This window comes from Onychostoma macrolepis, chromosome 01 (assembly GCF_012432095.1).
Source record: "Onychostoma macrolepis isolate SWU-2019 chromosome 01, ASM1243209v1, whole genome shotgun sequence".
Classification (NCBI taxonomy): domain Eukaryota; kingdom Metazoa; phylum Chordata; class Actinopteri; order Cypriniformes; family Cyprinidae; genus Onychostoma; species Onychostoma macrolepis.
The window spans coordinates 9,177,384-9,191,147 of NC_081155.1; the positions used below are offsets into that span (position 1 = coordinate 9,177,384).

General features: G+C 35.0%; 2 long non-coding RNA genes across 4 annotated transcripts in view; one reads left to right on the forward strand and one right to left on the reverse strand.

The window, feature by feature from the left end:
- Window positions 1-553: 553 nt before the first annotated feature.
- Window positions 554-13,764, reverse strand: part of LOC131545934 (uncharacterized) — a 35,962-nt gene continuing 22,751 nt past the window's right edge. The window contains exons 3-6 of one of the 3 annotated variants that reach the window (XR_009272532.1): window positions 5,053-5,905; window positions 4,767-4,827; window positions 4,157-4,223; window positions 554-757 (exon numbers count right to left, since the gene is read on the reverse strand). This is a non-coding gene — a long non-coding RNA (uncharacterized LOC131545934). Of the gene's footprint in view, window positions 758-4,156; window positions 4,224-4,766; window positions 5,906-13,764 lie in introns of all 3 variants that reach the window. The other 2 variants (XR_009272531.1, XR_009272533.1) reach the window with 2 other exon arrangements.
- On the forward strand, window positions 6,526-12,754 carry LOC131545946 (uncharacterized). Its single transcript, XR_009272534.1, has 5 exons — window positions 6,526-7,063; window positions 7,672-7,688; window positions 7,807-7,838; window positions 9,695-9,780; window positions 9,891-12,754. It is a non-coding gene; the product is annotated as an uncharacterized LOC131545946 (long non-coding RNA).

Genomic DNA, 13,764 nt, shown 5'->3' on the forward strand with positions numbered 1-13,764 from the left:
ACATTTCAACATTTATTCACCATGTGTAACAACATAATCTGTGTACACTACAAAATTGGGTATATGACACAATAAAACAATATAAGGCACAATTAAACAAAGCATGAAAATGCAAATTCACAGTATTCAAACATTAACATCTCACAATTAAGCTTTCGCTCATTTGATCATTTGTTGTGAACAGCCTCTCTCAGGGATCCTTTGTCCACATTAGGGAAAGCATTGTCTCGCGTAGCTAGAGCTTCAGACTAACGGCTTAAGGTCTGGAATCCATGGCAGCTTTCATTGGCCAAGGCCCGCCCATGAGGCCGTTTGACCGACATGTCAAACAACCAATCACAGTTCATTTCGTTCAGCATCATGTTTCATCATTATTCACCACAATAACAGACAAGAAAACCATAAAACTCTCGGACGTATTTTACAGATTCTATGCCATGAAATTTAAATATTTCACATACTTTTAAAAATCCAGTGGTTAGTTGATCCTGATAAGCGCTCGTCATCACAGTTGTAAACATGACGGCTTTCTTCTTCGTGAGGAATTGCGTCACGGCATATTTGTTTCCAGGTGGAACGTTAAAGAATGCAACACGCATGTCTCCCGGAAATCCTGTATAATTCAATCAGTCCGATGACGACATTGAAACTCTTGAAGTGTTTCCACTTTTGTGTGTCATATGTATCAGATGTTTAGCCAACGGTCCGTGGGCATGACGTCTGAGGCTGAGAATAGGGAAAGCACAGCTCACTTTTTCTGCAAATTAAAAAAAAATGGACATGACTAATATACATTAATAAATAACTGACAAACGGTCCTTTAGGTTGGTTTGAAAACTACCGATATGTGTGTTGGAGCAGGTTTAGAACAAAGCTAGGACAGTTGCCCTCCAGGTATAAAGTGTTATAAAAAAAAAAAACCTCACAATTATTAGGCCAAAGCCATGTTGTACTGTTTTGCTGTTGTTCTGAATATGAGCACAGCTATCATGTGTCCATAGGAACAATGATTAAACAACATGACTGCAATTTTGATATTGCTCTTTTACAACAGTACATTAAAAATGTAATTAATAGTGAGTAGAGATGCATGACATATCAGCAGATGATATATTATTGGCCATAAGAAGGAAAATGCAAACATTGTTATTCCACCAATAACTTAATTTCCACCAACAGTTCCACAGATAATTAAATCTGGTATATTTACGTACAGAGAAATTCATGATTACACGCAGCTTCTTTCATTTTGCAATTTGACAATGGCACTGAGTAGGGCTGTGCGATATGACGATATATATTGGACAAAATAAAAAGTATATCGTTTCATATTATGTTCTATCGTTTATTTTGTGGTGTTGCAAAATACATTGTTTACAGTAATACTTTTGAATCATTTGGATGACTGAGATCTTTACACTCCACCACGGGGCGTGAAGGGCAGACAGAACCAGGTGGAGAACGACCAGAACAAAACGAGGAAAAAAGGTTCCGTTTTTCCCCGACTTAAAAATAAAGGGGATTAATATTGATAATAACATTGAAGACATTGTATGATTATTCCTTAAAGATAAGGTTTTAATAGTTTTAGTAGTAGTAGCCTATTACGTTCTGCCCAATGTCTTCAAGTGAAACCGAACTTTTATTTTGACGGGTTGCCGTGAATACCTTTTACATTTCTGTGTATATGATATGAGGATAGTTTTTCTCAAATGAAACGGTCAAATACTCATGAAGTGACTCTCAGAGCAGTTCTGGAGATGTTGTTCATGTATTTATGTCCTCATTTAGTGAGACGACAGACGTTAATATCACCGCGCGCTTCTGTATGAGTAAACAAACCCACGCGTCTGCGCCATACATTAACACAGAGACAAGCAGAAATCATATTTAAATACACGTTTTGTGGCTTAATATTTACAAATAGGAGTGAGAGTGTGCTCACTTGTGTGACATTTGTGTGTGTGTGTGTGTGTGTGTGTGTGTGTGCGAACTGGGGCAGAACTCCGCTGTGCGCGCGATACAGAGAGCGCGACCATGTAACGTAGAGACAGAAATGACATACCATCGTGCAAATAAGATAAATAACATAAGGCCATTTAGTTTGTTTAATAAATGACTTCTTTTGTGGTCTGGCGCTATAGAGAAAATAAAATTAACTTGACCTTCAAGGGGGGCTAGGGGTGCCGTTGGGGGGGCGGGGGGCGGGCCGCCCCCCTAAAATAATGGTAGGGGAAACACTGAGATATATATGTATGTGTGTGTGTGTGTGTGTGTGTGTGTATGTATGTATATATATGTATAGAATCTATACTAGGGCTGGGCAAAAAAAAAAACGATTTTTCAATTAATCGTATTTTTTTAATGACGTCGATTCGATATCGATTCTCAAAAGCCGCGAATCGATCTTTTCCGGTATTTATTTCAGCACGCATTTAAAACAAGATCTGATTAATGTGATTCTTATCATTAGTCTTCTCCACTAGATGTCACCCTTATTTACCGATGCGCGATGTTACAACAGAAAGCCTGTCATTCATTCAGTGCTTATCATGGCGGAGATACTGTTGATGAGAACCTGAACCAAGAACAAAGCCATACGCGTGATTCGTAATGCTCAGGTGAAATGCTATAGTAATACTATAAATCTGTAGAAGCATTTGATATCATGCATAAGGCGCCATGATTTCCACAATGAATGAATGAATGAATGAATGGGGGATGGCCCGACACACTCTTTTGTTTACCACACACATACTAAAGCGCGGACGACGCTCGCAGTGTTTTCATCTTCTGCCGTCTCACTATATGATGATATTAACACACTGCTGCTCTGAGAGTCATTTCATTAGCATTTTACAGTTTAATTTGAGAAAACTAAAGTCATATCACATGATACACAGCAGCTGCAAGTTCCTCACGGCAACCTGTCAAAATAAAAGTTTAGTTTAACGTTAAGAGCAAGACTCAATGCTACTACTAATAATAAATATTAATAAATCTTTATTTTTTAAAGGAATAATCCCATTTGTTTTCTTTTTAATTTTAACAGTAAACCTCTGTTGTGCAGCACTTTGTTTGCCAAAAAATAAAAGGGTTTAATTTTAATTTGATTAGGATAAATTAAATTAATGTTTAATTTAATGTAAAATTAACATTTTATAGGGCCCAATTATTGTTTAAGAAAGAACCCTATAGAAAAAACAGAATAGGTTTAAAATACAGGCCTGTGGTTCTTAATGTCTTTTTATTAATTCACTATTTGTAAACTGATGTTTACTGTTCATTTCGTTAGAAATATCAATAGCTTTTGTATTAAAACTATATTCACTGAATGTAATAAAAAAAAAAATCGAGAATCGAATCGAGAGCTTGCGAATCGAATCGGGACATCTGAATCGATACCCAGCCCTAATCTATACATAATAAACATGTTAATTATATCTATCATAGATGGATAGATAGATATAATTAACACAGTGAAGACTAATTAATTTACACAATGTATGTAGCGTTTCTTATGTATTGTTGTTTTGTCCTATTGCTTGCAATTAGTTTCTTATACTTATTTCATCACTGACTTTATTTTCAGTGAGCTTGAGAGTTTTTGTCTATTTTAAGGCTTGTATTAGTTTGATATTGACATTGGTGACAAGGATTATGAAAATTCTATGGTATCAAAGATTTTAATATAAAAACCTTTTTAAAAGAAAAAAATTACTATATCGTGATATATAACGTTATCGTGATATAAAATTAGTCATATCGTGATATAAGATTTTGGTCATATCGCCCACCCCTAGCACTGAGCAATAACACACTTCGATTTTAGTTTGTTTGACAGATGTTTTGCCAAAGCAACTGTGCAAAACACAATAGTAGAGAACTTTTATGTTATCATGAGCAGTGTACAAATGTTTCAGTTCATTACGAAACTGTGTTTGTGACAAAGAGTGTGTTTAGTATAATGTGAGCAACACATATATTCCACTCTAGGTTTTCTTTTTCTGCTCCCTACTCACTAAATAGGAGCATTGAGGGCTTTCAAAAAATATGCTCCTCAATTCAGATCAATCCATTCCCCAACCTGCTTCTACTGTGCACCACATACATAATCTGAAACAAATTTTTTTTCTAAATACAATTTTATATTTACCTCACTTTCAGTTTGAGGTCATGCCTCTGTCCTTAGCCTTCTCAGCTCATTGAGAATCCAGGAATCTCTGAAACAAGATTTTAACTAATTATTTTTTATGTAAACAATTTATTTTATCTTATAAATAATTTAGAGAAATATAAAAGGTGCTTTGAAATTTTTCTATAAAAACATATATTATATTAGAGACTTCAGACTATGTTTAAAATTATACAGAGTGTAATCAATGAAGCGGCCATTTACAACACTTGCATCATGTCTGCACTTCACTGGAGAACTTTATGTGGTAACATCTAAATGAACTGGTTATTTAACATGATCAACCTGACTGTATTGACAGATCAAAGTAATTTTTAAGATCAGGTAAATATTGGCTCTATAACAACTGCATCAACTTTTTAGAGAGCATATTGTTTACTTTTTATTGTAACTGCTTTATAATATTCCTCATTTTGTGAGAAGTTTTTGTTTAGATAAAATATAAATAACTGAAAGACGTGACTTTTTTTATATAAAAGATTGTCAAAAAGAGCATAGGCTGAGGCTGAGCTGACAGTCTTTTCAGCGTCATCTGAGCTTTTTCGGTTTTACAATTCTTCATTTAGCTTACCGGGTACATCAGCACCAGGCTTGCACTCTCTCTTTAAGCAGGTTTTCATCCAGGCCTGACTCTGTAATATAAAAACACGTCAACAATAGGGTTGTCAGCTGATTGAACTTAGTAGCTGAGATTTTTGTTTTAAATATGGGAAAAAAAGTAGATTTCTGCAGCAGCACTCTTTACTTGTTTAACTCACACAGAAAACACATGATAGTGTATTACACCGAACTCAGTATGAATCGTATTAATCAATTAAATCATGAAAACTGGCTATACTATGTACTGATCCACCAACCCTGCTGGAAAAACCAGCATAGACCAGCGTAATTCCCATGCTGGTTTATGCTGGTATATGCTGGTTTGGTGCTGGTTTAGCTGGTGGACCAGCAAGACCATGCTGGTCTACCAGCATGGTCTTGCTGGTGATGCTGGTCAACCAGCCTGGTCTTGCTGGTGATGCTGGTCAACCAGCCTGGTCTTGCTGGTGATGCTGGTCTACTGGTCTTGCTGGTGATGCTGGTCAACCAGCCTGGTCTGGCTGGTGATGCTGGTCAACCAGCCTGGTCTTGCTGGTGATGCTGGTCTACTGGTCTTGCTGGTGATGCTGGTCAACCAGCCTGGTCTGGCTGGTGATGCTGGTCAACCAGCCTGGTCTTGCTGGTGATGCTGGTCTACTGGTCTTGCTGGTGATGCTGGTCACCCAGCATGGTCTAGCTGGTGATGCTGGTCTACTGGTCTTGCTGGTGATGCTGGTCTACCAGCCTGGTCTTGCTGGTGATGCTGGTCAACCAGCCTGGTCTTGCTGGTGATGCTGGTCTACTGGTCTTGCTGGTCTAGCTGGTGATGCTGGTCACCCAGCATGGTCTAGCTGGTGATGCTGGTCTACTGGTCTTGCTGGTGATGCTGGTCTACTGTTCTTGCAGGTGATGCTGGTCTACCAGCATGGTCTAGCTGGTGATGCTGGTCTACTGTTCTTGCAGGTGATGCTGGTCTACCAGCCTGGTCTTGCTGGTGATGCTGGTCTACTGGTCTTGCTGGTGATGCTGGTCACCAGCATCTCAGCATCGGAATCAGGCCGAATGCGGCTGAGTGTCGGCTCACTCGGCAGCGGCTTGCCAGAATTGAGCCAGGTCCGGCCTGGCACAGTCCTAAAATGTAAAAAATTCAGGTTTTACTCCTTATTTGCTCCTTATCTGAATATTTGGTCCCCACAATTAAAAATAAAAAATAATAAAACTGTACACACACAATCAATCAATTAGGCTGAATTATAAAATTACAAAAATATATATTTTTAAACAAAATACTTTAAAGTTGTAAACCTTTTGCCTGTCAAAGTTATTTATTCAATTTTATTATTATTTTAATATTTCTATTAATTTTTAGGCTGACCTCAAATGGACTTTGCTTATAATTTAAAAATGTTCCCTTAATCTAAATTGACACTTTCTGACTGTGTGTGATTGCAAAACTGATACCTCAGTAAGAAGTGGTAAACTTTACAAAATATGATTTCAGATGTTATAATAGTGATTTTATTATGTCCAAATAAAAGTACCACAGCAAATCTTCTGAAATCAGTGAGTGAAACTTATTATTAATAACTGTAACAATATAAATATATATATATATATATATATATATATATATATATATATATATATATATATATATATATATATATGTGTGTGTGTGTGTGTGTGTGTGTGTGTGTATGCGCCTTTGTTCTGCAGTGAAGGGCTACTGCATTTTGTGACAAATCAGGACATAGATGTGTATAATGACAAGGGTATGACAGGTATTACAAGGAGAAGGTGACTTTTCAGGACATTACCCCATGTCCCCACTTTTCAAAACGCTTATAAATCACACAGAATGGAGTGTATTGAAAATCTGAAATAGCAGAAAGTCTCCTGTAAGGGGTAGGTTTAGGTGTAGGGTTGGTGTAGGACAATAGCACATACAGTTTGTACAGTATAAAAACCATTACGCCTATGGGATGTCCCCACTTTTCACAAAAACAAACGTGTGTGTGTGTGTGTAATTTATTTCATTTTATTTATTTATTTATTTTATTTTATTTTTTTAAATAATCTAAGATGTAGGCTACAATCATTACCTCATGTTATATTTTTCCTGGCAAAAAAAAAAAAAAAAAATCAATAGATATAAATGTAACTTTAACTATTTGACACCTCACGTGCAAAGCCCGCGAAAGAACCGGAGGTTATATAAGCTGCGGTCGTCACGTGACGCGCACAGCCGGACTCTGAGTGGACGTCGCCTGACGGGAGAGCTTTCAAGAGGTAAAGTATTTTTTGTGTACACAAGTATAAAATCGACGGCCTGTTATTTAAATGTACCATAAGCCTACTGTTCACTGTTCAAACGAGTCTTTCCGTCTTTATTTTCTACGGCCCGCTCTTCAGCTCCGTTAATTACCGTTAATGCCGTTCTGTGTGACGTCATTTGCGCAGATCTGCTAGAATTGAGAAAACCTCCTTTCGTTTCACATTCATGTCGGTCAAGGTAACGTTAGTTTAACAAAAATGTAGCTATTTACAATTAATATTTTCACATTTAAGCAGTGTTGTCCCACAGATTTGTCTGAGTGAGAGCGCGCGACACTGACTCACACTGAACGCGCTCTCTCTCTCTCTCTCTCTCTCTCTCAGCGTGTGTGGTAGAGCGAGCGAGAGACAGAAGACTCACACAAGCCAATGTAGCCTATCCTTATGAGATAATAATAGTAAAAATAATAATATTTCTGCTTTTTAATAACAAATAATTACTATAAAAGTAAAACATGTATGCATGTGTATACACCAGGGAAGAAATAAAAGTCATATTCAAGTAAAGTTATAATTATTTTCAAAAATGAAAATATTTATTCTTTTTTTCTTTCTTTTTTCAGATTGTCATCCGATTGTTGTAAGTGATCAGTCAAGCAGTCATCCTGCATCTTGGATTTGCCATGTTCAGTTTGTACAAACATTATCTGATATTGAGTGAGGCTTTTTCTTTTGCTCCCCTTTGTTTGTGTCAGTAGCTGCTCCACAGCACAGCACAGGCTTTGGCTTTGTAAGTATATATTTTTTAAGCTGACTGTCAAACATTTTCTCAATTTTTATTTATTTAGGTTCATTAAATATATGTCATGCAGCAGTTATTTATTTATTTATTTAACAGGCTTGCATTATCTGATCTGTTTTAAAAGTTATGTATTTTGTAGTTTGTTAGTGAATTTTAATTATTTAATTACACAACATATTATGTGAATAGTGTAATAATGTTCCTGCTACATTTCTTCTAATATTTTTGTGATTACTTTTTCTTCCTACCTGGTCTTTATGCTAAGTTAGGAAAACCAGCTTCATGTTTAAATAGGCAAACTTATGCCACATATACCAGACTGACACACACACACACACACACACACCAGGACAGCCAGGCACAAGAACAGTTTCTTCCCCAGATTTTCAAATAGTTGTTGTCAAATAGTTAAATGTAAAATAATCTAAAAAAAATTACCCTTATGACTGGTTTTGTGGTCCAGGGTCACATATTAAGTCCTGTTTTCCTTGAAATTGAACAAAATGAAGTTTTTTCCCTTTGAATTAATGAGATTTTTCTGAGCCCATTGGCAGATATTTGTTCGTTTTGATCGTGAAATCACTTTATTTTGATCAGTTTCTCAGAAAACAAGACTTTGTATAAAGTGCACTGCAAAACAAGACAGAAATACTGAGGAAGAGCATCGGTTTATTGAAGTGTGATCAGAAGGTTCAGTAAATGTTATTTAGTTACACACTTTGTTAAAAGAATGAAAAAGTAATGGAGATCTGTTGAAAGTTGTATTTTCAAACTTTGAAGTGTTATTAATTTGCATTTAGAGACCATATTGACATGCTGCATTCAGTTTATCCCTTAAATCTTACATTTTCTTTACCTTCATAAAATCTGCATAAACCCTGTACCTGCTAATATGCATCACTCAAATATGATTAAATACATATTTATTTTTCTTTCAATAGTGCCAAGTTATAATCACTCCAATCCAAGTCATTGTGAATGAATGATCGACAGGGTCATGTATGAATGTGCCAGAATGAAGGAGTTTGTCTTCACATCAAAAACAAAACATAATAATAATAAATAAATAAATATACATTTAAAAAATACAATAAAGTAAAATAAACAAATTCATTACTTAAAAAACATTAACTTATACTAAACACTAAAACTATATAGATATATAAAAATAATAATAAAATGACTAAAACGCACAACAAATTGTAACTAAACATTTAACAAAATTAAGCTCAAAATTAAGTGCTATAATAACAACTAAAGCTTAATGAAAAAAAAAAAAAAAAAAAATATATATATATATATATATATATATATATATATATATATATATATATATATATATATATATATATATATATATAAAACGCACAACAAAATTACTAAAACTTTAACTGGAATTTTCAAATAAATATTGAAATAAAATATTATTAACTGTTAAGGTCTTTGCACACAGAGTCTGAAATTTCGTCACGCATGGAAACCAGAGGCGGACGAAGTACACAACTCCATTACTTGAGTGAAAGTACAGATACTGCTGGTCAAATATTACTCCATTACAAGTGAAAGTTGTAAAGACAGAATTTTACTTTAGTAAAAGCACAGAGGTACTTGCTTTTAAAAGTACTTAAGTACCAAAAATAAATCTACAGAACAGTTAAATGCCTTTTTATTCTCATCTTATTTTTATTGTCTGTGTGCCGTTGTTGTCTCTGTGAACTGGAAGCTTTTGACACTAAAAGAAATTGTTTGTACGTGCAAGCATACTTGGCAATAAAAGCTCTTTCTGATTCTGATGTATATTTTTTATAAATATATATTTATTTATTTTTCTGCAAATACTGCAGTGTGCTGGATGGAGAAACTGAGAAGTTTATAAACAGAAGGCATGGAAGAAGAGAGCAGGTCCTAAAACAAAGAAATTCTTCTTAAGGTATGCTCCAAATTTACCATTTACCATTGAGTTCACTGAGATCTGACTAACTATGTGTCTATATGTATCCCCTCTTTATCTCTCTTTCCTTTTTTTCTGTTCTCTTTTAGGATAAACCTGAGGTCCTGGGAGTTCTTAGAGGTTCTAAAGTGTTTTTTATGCATTTGTTGATGTCAAATTTTCAATAATAAATTCAAATAAATTCTCATAGTTTTTACATTAATATGGTGTCATTCTATGGTGTGTGTAATATTTGTGGAAACAACATTGTTAAAAAAAATACTGGCTTTAATAATACATTTTTTGTAGTTTTTAGAGAACCAATTAATTACATGAACAGTTTTTTTTTTCATGTAGGCTATATATATAATTATATATAATATTGTTTTGGTAAATTTTGTTGTTGTTGTTATTAATTAAATTAATATTGGTTTGTATTTCATATACATTTCCATTTGGTATCCAGACTAATTGTATAATCTATGCTGGCGTGATTGTGGCCTGATGCCGGCAGTGTCGGCTCAGTTTCGGCAACCGGACTCGGACCAGCGTACTCGGGCCGATTCTAGCGCGTCATTCACTCCCGTAATTCACAAGAGTCCGGCAACCGCATCCCATGCTGGTCACCAGCATACCACCACCATCCCATGCTGGTCACCAGCGTACCACCAGCATCCCATGCTGGTCACCAGCGTACCAGCGTACCACCAGCATCCCATGCTGGTCACCAGCGTACCACCAGCATCCCATGCTGGTCACCAGCGTACCAGCGTACCACCAGCATCCCATGCTGGTCACCAGCGTACCAGCGAACCACCAGCATCCCATGCTGGTCACCAGCATAATACCAGCACCAAAACACAACATATGCTGGTCTATGCTGGTTTTTCCAGCAGGGAATGTAGCTCAGTTCACGAACATGACACTATTGAGCCAGGCCTTTTTGGACAATTTCAGTGTCCAATTTATTAACAAATAACTCTTATGAACCCGCTCATTTAATGAAGAGCTGTATGTTATTTCCAGTCGGTCTAAATTCATTATATTGATACTAACTATCTCATCTAAACAGAGTGATATGTAATCGCGTGGTAAATTAAACTAACAAATACAACACAGGTAGCATAACATGCACATAAAAGTACAGCAGAAGCACTTAATCTACGTGAAATTACTCACCAGCAAAAACTGATGAACTGGTTTCTCGCAGCGGGCCAGCTGACGATTACTTCCTCGGAGAAATACCATTCTTCCTTAATTAATGTTTCGTCGTGAATGTGCGTGTCTTCAGTGTAACTCGATAGACCTGTTTCTACTGCGTTTTCTTCGAAAAAAGAAAATAATCAGAAATGCAACATTTTACAAACTGTCTGGTTGGCGGTTGGCGGTTGAGAACGGCTTGACGTCACGGTTCAAAATCCAAAAGTGCGCCAAAGTCTGAGCTTCACCATTGCCATGGAAACGGGCAGCAAGCAACGCAAGCGTAAATGCCTGTGTGCATAATATCATTATTAATGTTATTACGTTAATGTGTATAATTATAATAATTGATTATTTTGTGTACTATACACACAGACGCGCGCGCGCACACACACACACACACACATACATACAGTATATAACACACAATACATACTGGACTATATTTCATATCTTAGAAATACTGATGTTGTCATTACATTATAGCTGTTACAGTTACAATATAACACATTTGTCATAAATTAAATTTAAATCATAAAACGAAAATTTTTGTGAGAATGTACTATCTAGGAAATTAATTTTTGTAGTTTAATAAAATTTTCAGTTATGATAAAGTGAGATCAGACAATTGTTTATATTGTAAAAATACTTTAGCAGTTTGGCATTTTTATCATATATTAATTCAGATAGTAACCTTAAAAATACCACATTACTTTATTTGACATACTGCACTCACCTGCATTATTTCTGCCAGCTAGATGTCATTGTTTTGGAAATATCACACAGAAACAATACATATACCATTCAAATAAACACATTGTATTTTCTGTAGTAAATTCATGCTGTATAGAAAGTGATGTGGTAATCCTGTCATATTTAGCTTGTGTTGGAATTACAACAGAAAAACCACATACAACATCTAATGGTAAATTCTTGTGATACTGTACAACAGAAAGTGCTGTGGTAATCCTGTCATATTAAGCTCTGCTCATTTGTTGTGTGGTAAATTTATGTAGTACTGCTGCAGTACCACAGGAATACCACAGGACATTTTTGTAAGGGTTTGTAATGTTGTTTTGCACTTCCCGGCCACTGTACTTCTCTCCTTCACTTTACATGTATACATGACAAACCCTTACAACAGCTCCCTCTAGTGGTACATCTTAAACAACAGACTTTATAAATGAACACGACATACTTGATCTAATATTTGATGTTTTTTAAAATGTTGTAGATTTAAGTAGCAAATGAGAATCGCTAAAAATAATGCATATATTTTGAGACAAATGTCTTCTTAATGATTTTCAGTTTTGTTTAAGATAATTAAAGCTACAGTTGTTAAATAACAAGATGTAAAAGTATGGTATTTGGGGTAAAAAGTGCCCCTGCTGTCGGGGCTAAAGGCACAGTAATTAACATGATAATTAATAGATGGCTGACTTTCCATTTATTGACATGACTAGATTCAGATAATAAATATCATATATGTTGGGTATATACAGTATTAGAGATAATCAACATGTTTAGAATGAAACCATCATATTTTAAAACTTGATATTAATCATATCATATAATAAAATATCATTCGTTTTTACTATTGTAAATCTATATTCAGTTATTATGGGATCTCCTTCAATGTTTTCTGAATGTTTAAAAATGTTTAAAATGTTTGTTTTTTTCTTCTGTATTTTAAAATATATTTTTATATTAACATATTTTAATGACAGTATATTTATTGAACAAAATAAGCAGAAAATAGTACAAACTTTGCTAAAGTGATTGTTTTGAACAAGTATTAAGTAAAAAAAAAAAAAATTTAGCTGAAGTATTTGTACCAATAGAGTGGGGGAACTATGACGTCACTTTGTAGGCGGATGGGCTGTTAGCATGAAACTGGCTCCTCGACAAAAAGCCAATGGGATTTTTCCATAGGCTTTTGGATTATCGCAAAAAAAAAAAAAAACTCTGTGTTCAATCATAGTTCATGAAACTTACACGTTTTTTCCATCAAGATAATAATATATAACAAAATAATATAACTTTGACGAATTTTGAAGCCTAAAAGCGGCAGAACTGAAAAGCTAAACTTTATTTATGGTGACGCTGAAGGTGAGTGACCATGGTGCTGTAGTTCATTTATAGCTTAAGTTTAGCTTTTCAGTTCTGGCACTTTTATTTCGGCTTCAAAATTCGTCAAAGTTATATTATTTTGTGAAGATTATCCTGATGGACAAAACGTGTAGGTTTCATGAACTATGATTGAACACAGAGCTTATTTTTTGCGATAAACCATAAGCCTATGGAAAAATCCCATTGGCTTTTTGTCGAAGGAACCAGTTTCATGCTAACCGCCGATCCGCATACAAAGTGACGTCATAGTTCCCCCACTCTATACTGTGTGCCTTTTACCCCATGCTTCCAAGTAGATAGTGGGGTAAAAGGTCCTCTTGCCACCTCATACATTTATAAGATTTTTAAACATAATAATCGACTTGTATGATTTAGTTTCACACAAAATCTGCTGCTCCATTAACGTTCTATACAAGCATACCTATATATTTTTTTCTGCAATTATGCATTTTATGTGCAGGGAATAGCAAATTTTTTCTTAAGGTGTGTTTTTAGCCCCGTTATCCTAATGTAATTTGTAACTGAATTATGAGACAAGAAACAGGATAAAATAAATAGACTATGGCAGGTTATTGTGAAAATAATAGTCTGAAATAAGAAATAGAGTAACAATTATGAGAAACCGAGTCACAATTGTGAGAAATTGTGAGATAT